Source organism: Lissotriton helveticus, chromosome 4_1 (genome assembly GCF_964261635.1).
Source record: "Lissotriton helveticus chromosome 4_1, aLisHel1.1, whole genome shotgun sequence".
Classification (NCBI taxonomy): domain Eukaryota; kingdom Metazoa; phylum Chordata; class Amphibia; order Caudata; family Salamandridae; genus Lissotriton; species Lissotriton helveticus.
In genome coordinates, this window is record NC_136063.1 from 1,046,579,926 (window position 1) to 1,046,590,631 (window position 10,706).

Here is a 10,706-nt window from a genome sequence, read left to right on the forward strand (position 1 = left end):
TGCAGAGTGAGTCCTATTTACATTGCTTCCATAATAAACATATATCAACATTAAACACAACAACACGTAAATATTTCACAACATATACATTTCTTATGGGAAAATAAAACATTTTATACATTTAAATAAATAAATTAGACCAGACATCAAATCTATATTAGGTCAAAAACATTTTCTCGCAACCTGGTAGTCATACTAACCATCATAGGAAGAGATGTCAGAAAAAAAGAGAATGATAAGTCATTTAACAATCATTAAAATTATAATTCTTACCACATTCTGTTGGTCCAAGATTATAGTGCACTTATATTGAGTTTCATTCATTTAATTAGTGCAACAGATGTTCTGTCATTTTCTTCTTGGTTCAAATCATTGTATATTAAGCTATTTCATTTAATTATTAGCGACAGTACTTCGATTAACATATTAGTATGGTTCATCACAGTGAGGGATAGCTACCGTGGGGTGCAACATCATAAGGTCGAGCCCTTGAATTTAGTATAACAATCTCAATGACGTAATTATACAGACACATACCTCTTATCCAAATCAATAAAGGCCTTGGGGTATATACCTCCTATTTAAATTATTCTCGTCCCGCGAGAATAAAAGTATTTATATAAAACTCATGGAGCATACGGTTCTAGAGAGAATAATGACAAAACAGAATAGAGAGCATGCTTAAACACTGTAAACATGGTCTATAATTTTGAAATCAAACTTTCAAAAAAAGAACTCTCAAAATATACCTTGCTCGCTAATCCAGCCGTGTTCAAACCAGATTTTGTTCCAAGTAAGATGGAGATGATAACAAGTTGATTTTCACACTCTTCTAAAAAGAGTAACAAGTGCAAGGTTCCCTATCAGCATGTTGTCATGGCTGATGAAAATGTCTATCTAAATTCTACTAATGGGGATATACTTACATCCTCCAAACGAACTATACTTGTCTGTAATACACTGCGGGCTGATTTCAAACTTTATATGACACGCAATGAAAACATCTGCGTCTGCTCGAGCTATTAACCTAAAAAAACATACGTACAAGCACTAAGTAATGAATGATAAATAGAGAGCCTGTACAACGAGCCTTAAGTCGCACCCCCCAAAAACTTACGCGTCAAGCTTTCAAATGGTTTCAATAATGCACGCGGTATGGTAGGCTCTCAAAGTAGCGAGGGACGAAACGTTGGTAATAGACATAAATAGCTTCCACCGTTTCTAGGGAAGTAGAGTAAAACAACATCCAGTAAAACATGTGGCGTCCATATATAGAAAGCCACTACATGAAACATATAACCTCTCCCACCATTGAGAGCTATACTTACAAAATATTCAATACCAAACACCACAGGTTCAGAGTGGAGTAAAGCCTTTAGCATTGTTTAATTTTCAGAACTAGTGGGAAGACATTATATGTTATCCTGAAGAAGGTGGTTATATATTAGTATCCACCGAAGCGCGTTGATGCCAAAGGAGAAATACACTTTACATGAACTGAGGATAATTCTGACCTTTTGGTTGAATTCATTTTCTGTTTTGTATCTCCTTTTTATTGATTGGAAATCTGTGAATTTTTGTATATTTTTCCTTCTCCAACCAATGTTGCCTCCCAATTTTAATGTAATTTTTTTAATTTTTTTTTTTTAAACCTTTATTGTACAGAAGGCGCGCACAAATACGGGCCTACAACCCACCGGGCCGGCCACCACAATAAAGAGACATACGAGGCAATACAGGAGAGACAACAGGATTTCTAAATCGCTCATATGAAAGGCAAAGGCAAAAAGTCTTCGAGTCGCCATCACGGACAGGATAAAAGTAGGTTAATTTTATAATAGAAAAGGGTGTCACAGGATAATGACAATCTGTAAAGTCCAGAGGGCCGTGGTGGGCCGTGAGCAAGCTGAAGTCTCGAATACAGGAAAAGACCAACAGAACAGTACATTTTGGCAAAGGCCGAACGTGAGTCCCACATCAAGAACAATCACAATCGCTGCTCAGCACCCACCCACCACTACCAGGGCACATAATAATAAAACAGCGAAAAATACGCTTACAAAACTAAAAGCCCTCCGTTACAACAACCCAAGGAAGGAAAAGAAAATGGGGTGGGGAAAGGGAAAAAAAAGGGAGGAAGAGGACATCAAAAAAGGGGAGGGGAAAAGTGAGGGCGCAGCGTCAGTGCACGCCCCCCACGGCTAACAAAGCACCCAATACTAATTCGGCACATGGAACTAGTGGCAACAGGAGAAATGAATGCGTAGTAAACCGTGACAGCAGACATACCAAAAGGGCCATGCCAGCACAAACACCCCGGGGGGCTACGTGCCGACACCGCGCCACGAAAGTAGGGGATACATAAGAGCCATAGAACCAAAAAGAGGAACAGGGAAAGCTACAATAAACAGACCCCCCCCCCACCCCGCACAGCCCACCCTGCACCCCTGCAGAAGGCTATGGCCTACCCCCCAGCAGCGTGCCTGTCGCCCTAATTAGAACCCGAAATATAGAGAAATATAAGAAAGAAAGAATCACGTAGATTAAAAAGGGGGGGAAGGGAAAACAGGAAAAAACAGCGGGAGAGGAGCCACATAATCAAAACCCCTTCAGCTCCCACCCCCCCGCCCGAAAATACTCAGAGCCCACAGGAAGATAATAAACACACGGATAAGCTCCAGGAACGTAAAGACGTATCAAACATAATCATACAATTATGAACGGATCACCCAATCATACCACAAAATAGCAGTCCACAGAGGCAAGATCAGCTCAACCCTGTCCTCGTTTTTCGCAAACTGTAATCGTCCAGGGCACCTGGAACCAGATCACATAAAACAGGAGGTGAATAACAGGGAGTCGAATCAAAAATACACTCAAGTTGTAGCGATCGTGACCCGGATGATCCAGAAAGTACAGTAACCACTTCAGGCAAAGCAGGCAAAGTTCCGATGAGAATACTGAGAAAGCCGGTCCAGCGGCACTGTCACAGGATCTTCTTACGGCCATGTGAGGCAAAAAAGGAAAAGGAGACCCATCGAGATCGGTCCAGACGGGATCCAGCCGGGGAACCTCCGGAGCAGAAGGAGGCACAGGACGAAGAAGGGCAGCGGACCCCCGTACATCCACACCAACAGCAGTCTCCAGGTCCACGACCCCAAGGAAAGTTCCAGCAGCACACAACAGAGATGAAGCCGCACAAACCGAGGGGGTCCGGCAGGCCCAACAAAGGGATCCCCCTCCAGGATAGCGGTCGGTGCGGTCATGGGTGCCCCCCAGGAGCGCAGGGCGGCGAGGATGTCGCGAAGCGTAGGCTCACCTTTACAGTATTCAGCAAACGTGCCGCGCGGCGGACCCGCATCGCCGGTCCCCGCAAGGCCGAGAGTCATGGGGCCGGCCGCCATCTTAGAAGCCCGGCGGGGCCGCTGCGAACGCCGACCCCCGCCCGGATATCAGCGGGGCAAAACAGGACACCGGCAACCACCAGCGGAGGTGCCACCAGGGCAGGAAGGGGAGCCACCAGAAGAAGGCGATGCGCCGGCACCCCACACGCCGCCGGCAGCGTTCTCCGAGTCCGGGCGGAGGAACTCAAAATGGCCGGGCCGGAGAACAAAGGGGAGACGAGCCAGATGTACAGTTAACCCCGTCCATGGAAGTCAGCTATCCAACACCAGGCCGCAGGACCGCCGGACCAGGCCCGGGAGGCCGCAATCGGTCTATTAGCACATCGGCCCCTCCGACCGACTCCACACCACCACCAAGGGCCGGCCACCGCGCCCCGTCCAGCCCGGGCGCCGTCAAGGAGTGCCAGGCCCGGCCGCTCCAGAGGCCCCGAAGCAGACAGGGGCGTAACTCAGGATCCGTGGCACCCAGGAATCACCGGAGCAAACGGTAAGTGCCTGTGAGTTATCGTCGTTCCACTGCACATCGTGGAATACTTCCCGGGGCAGGATAAAGTACAGGATATTTGTTGCAGACAGGAGAGTGATCGGAGCCGAGCTAAAACGCGGCCATCTCGGATGCGAGCTTGGCTCCTCCCTCCTTTTAATTTAATTTTAATTGTGTTTCAATGTATATGAATAAACTGTGCAGGATTATTTAATAGTGTTTCCATTGTTATATTTGCTACATTGCTTCTATGGTTTTATATGTTTTTATGTTTTCAATGTTTGTTTTATGCAAGTAAGAGAATTGTCATTTTGAGTACAAGGTGCCCAAAGGGAATCTTCTTTTGACGAAAGTCAGGTGTGGTACCCTATCCCTTTGGTATTGGGGTCCCACTCTCTTTTATTAGAGAAGATCTTGGTGTAAGGCCTTACAGATAGAATCAGCGGTTTCAACAAGCTTCCATCCATAGACGGATGGCCAAACCGAACGGCTGAATCAGACGTTGAAGAAGTGTCTGCGCTGTTATGCCCTGGAAGCACAAGACTCTTGGGTTTCTCTACTGTGGATGGCGGAGTTAGCGTATAACAACGCGTTACACAGTTCAATCGGGGTGTCTCCTTTTATGGCTAACTACGGCTATGATGCAAAGACTTTGCCCGTTGATTTACCTACGGACCTGGCTAACCGACCGTCTGTGATGGCACATATCAAGTCATTAAGGTCGGTCCATAAAAAAGACCAGAAAACATCTGCTAGAGGATAAAAGTACGTACAAGAAATGGGAAGATCGACACCGAATTGAAGGTCCCGTCTATCAAGTGGGTGACAGTGTTTGGCTATCCACTAGGAACATAAATTTCAAGTTACACAGTGTGTTCCACCCCATATACATTGGTCCTTACAAAGTGGTGAGGAGGATAAACCCAGTTTACAAACTAATATTACCTGGCACTCTCCGTATACATCCGGTTTTCCACTGCAGTCTTTTGAAACCGGCTCATGGAGCTAGGCGACGGGCACCCCCTCCTGTGACCTGCAAGGGTGGTCTGGAGTTTGAGGTGAAAAAGATCCTGGATTCCCAGTACCATCGGGGTAGGTTGTGGTATCTCATTTTCTGGAAGGGTTACACGTCCGAGGATGATTCATGGGAACCCTGCTGCAATGTGCATGCCCCCGCCGCCGTCAACGCCTTTTTCCGCAAGCACCCCGGCAAGCCTGGTTCTAGGAGGCGCTAGGCGGGTGGGCATACTGTCAGGAATCACTCATTACTGCGCCTGGTTAAACATCGGGACTGCAACTCCCAGGAGGCCATGGGAAGAATACACGTTCCTACAAATGACACGCTGTGCACAAACCGGCGTGCGTAATTCTGTTTGCTTTGTGGTCCGGAGATCCAGGAAACGGCTGGTAACGAGTCGCGGCTTCCCTGGAAATAAGCAGCAAAATGAGTATTTTGAGGTCTACGTAGGAAGCGGTTCTGAATGACCGCGGATGACCAAACTTGGATCTCGTGTACTGTGCACCGCTGTGCAACTTATAGGCGGCGGCTATTCTTGTCCGCGGACGCCTAAACCTGGATCTTGTGTTCTGTGCACCGCTGTGCAACTTCAGGCAACGGCTCAGAAAGACCGTGGATGCCTTCCTTGTTTTTTCTCCTTTTGCCTTGAGACTGAGTGACATCGGGCGGCGGTGATTTCAACCGTGGAAGCACTGTTTTTTCTTTAATTTGCTAAATAACATAATTGGGAGCAGAGGACATTGGGCGGCGGTATATAAACCATGGAAGCCCTGTTTTTTCTTTATTTTGCTAATAACATAATTGGGAGCAGAGGACATCGGGCGGCGGTATATACACCGTGGAAGCCCTACTTCAGGAAGTGCTTTATTTGTTATAACTCTGTTAGGTTCAAGCCTTATTCATTGCTCCCAGAGCGGAATCCTTCAGAGAACCGGTGAGCCAGGCCAGCCTATAGTAAAGGGGAAGGGTAGCAGAGGATAGGGTTGTTGCATAACCAAGCGGTATGTATGGTCATGTCTTAAATACTTGTTCATTGTGTTTATTAGGAATTATCCATAGGAGCGCTCTCGTATGTCTGAAATACTTGCAAGAGTAAGCTGGTCCTTTTTTTGGATAAGGTATGCGGATTCCTTAGTGAGAATATATGAGAGTAGACCTGTATGTGGCCTATGTTATTTGAATATGTATGTTCTTTCTTTCAGGTTCTCCTCCCTGCTGTTCCCATCCTTTCCTATCCCTCGCTTGATTGCCCTAAGACTCTGTAACTTTTAGTTGAAGTTTGGGGACGTCAGGAGGTGGATTATTATTTGCATCGTCCAGATCCTGAGGAGTGCTGTATTCTGACAATGAAACCCACCTATATCTTCAGGTGGTGAGTCTGAAGGTTGTGGGGTTGGCGGAGACGGCATTGGAATAACAATCATCCCACGGATCCAAAGGAGGATTATCTGGTAACTCTCCTTCCTCTACTTCTTCATTCGAAGAAGTGTCCGAGGTGTGTGCAGGCAAATCAGGTTGTTGAGTTTCCGTGACCGGAGACGTAGGTGGTGGAATTTCAGGTTGAGGAGTAGGGACTGCAGGTTGGGGTGGAGGAATGACCTGCTGTGGTGGAAAGAGTTGTCTATAGTCTGCCAGCATGGCCTGTAAATCCTGAATGAGGCTCAGTGGCAGATGGCTGGACTCTGAAGCTCGAGATCGCCTCTGGTATTCTGTACGATGAGGCATTACAATGTCCTCTTGATAGTAATGCTCAGCATAGTCATCATCCTCCTCATCATCCTGACACTTAATGTTCAATTCCGAAGGATGGTAAGCCACCCCAAAAGCTCCTTCGTTGTCATTATCCTCAAAATCATCCTCCTCTTCATGAGTATAAGTCTCTGAGAGATGAGAGGGCGTAAGTGGCGAGATATAAGAACCTTCTTGCCTCCGATACGATATTAACTGGAAAGTTTTTGAAGAAAGTGGCGTAGAAAATGTGTCTGCTGGAGGCTTTGCTGAAGCAGTTATCTGGATTGTTGTAAGCGTCGACGACAGGACCATCGTCGACGGATTCTTCGTCGACGGGACCGCCGTTCACGGACTCAACGCGACCACCGTCAACGGACTTGTCTTCGACCTCGTCGATGGGCTCGTCGTCGACCTCGTCGACGGGCTCATCGTCGACAGACTTTCTTTCTTCGTCGACGATACGGTCGTCAACGGCACCACAGATGTCTTCGTCGACGGGGGATTCGATGGTATCTTCGTCGACGAGTGCTTCTTTGACGACGAGGCCGTCGTCGACGGATCGTCGACGATGGTTCTTTTTGCCACAAAAGAGATCCTAGTAGACAGGATAGGAGTGGTGATCGCTGTGGTAGAAATTGTCGCCGTCGACGAAGGAGCAGAAGATGTAGTCACAGGAAAAGCTGCAGAGACAGAACAGCTTTTACTCACAGTTTTCTTTTTAGAATCCTTGAGAGGTGGGGCATCAGAGAGAGAAGTTGGAGACTTCTGTGAAGTGCCCAAAGTGGAGTGGGAGGTTTTAACATGTTTTCTCCCCTCACTTGGATAATCCTCTTGTGATCTTGCTCTTTTACTGGAGGTCGGAGCTCTGTCTTCATCATCAGTAGAAGAGAATTTGAGCCATAAAAGGACTCTGGCCTCCCTATCCCTTAAGGTCTTGGAAGGGAAGGTGCGGCAGATCTTACAATTTGTAGCCTCATGTTTTGGGTAAAGGTAATAAATGCAGTCCTTATGTTGGTCATCAACATGGACCCTTTTCTTTTCACATGTTCTGCAAGGTCTAAACAAGGCCTTCTTGTCAGACATCCTGAAGTAGAGAAAACACTGAGTAGAGACTCAGGGAGACTCCCTTCCACACGAGGTGCGGTGAAAATCTGAGGAGAACTGGCGCTGCAGAGAGGGTTCTAGAGGGTGCTGTGAGCTGATTGGTTGGAACAAAGACTTTGCTCTTTTTAGCATAATGAGGTAGATAGGCTACTACAATCTAGGCCTCAGGCCTTTCTCCTAGGGCCTACTACTGTAATTTGCTTTTGGCACTGCTTTTTTATATACCGTGGGACTCCCGCCTCGGTGACGGGGAATGATTCAGGCATGTGAATCTATGAAAGATACCCCAATACTGGATAAATAATGGTTCTGAAGTGAACTCTCCTAGGACAAATTACCAGAAGATTCTGCTTACAAGACCTTACAGAAACAATCTCCTTACACTCAGTCCCCACAATCAAACACATTTGCTACCACATAACCTTATGAAAACACATATACAAAATGTTATCAAAATATTTAATAAAACATCAATCCATAAAAGTATTATGAAGAAACCTAACAGTGTACCTTCATATGCAACATAAATATTACAATCAATACATCACATGCACATAAAAATAATTAACAGTATATCAAATCTAAAAAACAATACAATACATCACATATAGTTAAAAACAAGAAGGGTAGGACAAATATTTAAAATAAAATCCAATCAATTTTTCAGAAAGAATTACACTCCCAAGGAGTGTGTCATCGGGTATAGTTGAATATGTTCAATGACCTATTTCAATTGTCAATGCACCTTGTGCTACGTTTGCAAAATCCGTTGACACGTTTCGGTGGTCTTAATAGGAAAATACCACCTTCTTCAGGACAAATATACTAATTTGCTCCTCCAAAACAACTATCTCTAAAAACATATTAACACAACATTTTAAACATAAATGAACAAAGCATCTGCAAATAAACCTTAAACAACACAAAAAGACACCAATAAAGACCATATTATTAATCAAGACATGTCCACATATGTGTCATTTAACGCTTGTAGGTTGAGGGTATGATGACGCAACAGTGGATGTACTTGTGCCACAACCACAATTTCATGCCGCAAGGTATTGGTCTCGCACATATATGTATATATGTGGACATCTCAAGTCTACAAATACGGTCAACCAAAAGATTATGGTTGACCGTTTTGAAAGCTTCTGAGAGATCTAACAGGATGAGTGTGGCATTTCTGCCCCCATCTAATGCTGCTCCGTTTTCCTCAGTGACAACTTTTAGAGCGGATTCTGTGCTATGGCTTTGCGTAAAGCCAAACTGAGTGTCGTCGAGGAGATGATTCTTATCTATGAAAGAGGTAAGTTGCTCATTCATCAATTTCTCCACCAGTTTGGCTGGATAAGGAAGTCGAAAGATTGGACAAATATTCAGATCCAGCACATTTAGATTGGGTCTTTTTTATTAAAGGGAGAACTGAAGTTGACTTCCAACAGGTGGAAAAGACACTTGCCTCGAATATAGCAGTATAAATTTTTATCAAATAGAGTGCTATTGCCTTAGATATAGGTATACTATTTTCGTGGGACGTGGAAACTTAGGGGATCCAGATTTAATGTTCAGGACAACCTTTTTCTAATTGATCTACTGAACTTCCTGAAGCTGAAGGGGCTTCAAACTTCCTGAAGCCTGTAGATTCCGAAATCACCTCTGATTACTGGTTCTTAATATGGCAACTGGAGCCAATGGCAGTGAATTTATAAAAAATTGTTGGTGAAGTCAGTTTTGTTATAGCTTGAAAAAGTTTTTGCTCTGCATAGAAACAGATTTAGCAGCAAAAGAGAGCTTTTCATATTCAGCTAAGCAACGTTTCTTTCCTTGTTTGAAGGCCGAGTGACTCATCGAATTACAGCTGAGACAGCTTTTTAGTGTATTTGGTCCTAACTTTGGCAGGAGCAATGACATTGAGGGTAGAGCTAACCCAAATAGAATAGTCCTCCACCATCTGCTCTGGATTGTGTGCAGTTTCAGGAAGCAAGGTAATTAGTAACACATTTCATTCAGTGGCTTGTTTATTATGCCAGGTATGGCCTACAGACTTCCTATTACCTAATACAGTGGGAGGCTTTTCTGGTAGCGCTATCTCCCAGTTCTCCACATGGTGACCTGACCAAGTCAAGGGGAGGGAATGAGGGCTTCCAATACCAAGTTATTGTAAATAGCCCTTCGAGCAAAAATCCTGCACGATGAGTGGGATCATTAACAAGCATTGAACGTACCATGCGGCTTGAGAGCTAATGCCTCTGTCAAGTAGGTTACCACCTTTGTTCAGAATTCAAATGGCCAGGGAGACAGGCGCTGGGTGCAGTCTAGGCACAGATGGGCTTGTCACAACAGTGGCGCTCCAGCTACATGGACTCGCTATGAGTTGACTTAAAAAGCCTGTCATAAGAGGGGCATGTCAGGGGGCATGACAAGCACCGCACTAGTAGCGCGATCTGATGAGGAAAATAGGTAGGGGGAATAGAAAATGTAAACTGAGGTCCAGGAACCTCTATTGTTAGACACAGGCTCACCTGCGACTAATGACTACTAGCAAAATTAACAATACGCGACAGAAAGGGAGTACTAACTCATAAACAGAATAAAAACACATTTAAAAGGGACAAGCATTTATTCAAGGATAGCGCCAACAGAAACAGAGCCAGGCAACTCCAAAACAGGCAACTAAGTGCCTACACGGAAACAAAAGACACACTAACCTTGTCTTCCAATGTATAATAGTTTACTACCTACACTACGCCAGTGCACTCCGCTACATGACACACCATTACACTCTATTGTACTTTACTCCACACTACGGGCCATATTAAAATGGCGGTTGGCAAGACCGCCAATGTTTTGGGCAGGAGACCGTCTGACAATGAGTCGGCAGCCCCGCCCATCCTATTAGGATTGACCACCGTGCAGGAGGTTTTAAAGGTTTTTTTTTACACTGTGGCTTGTACTGCTTATCAGA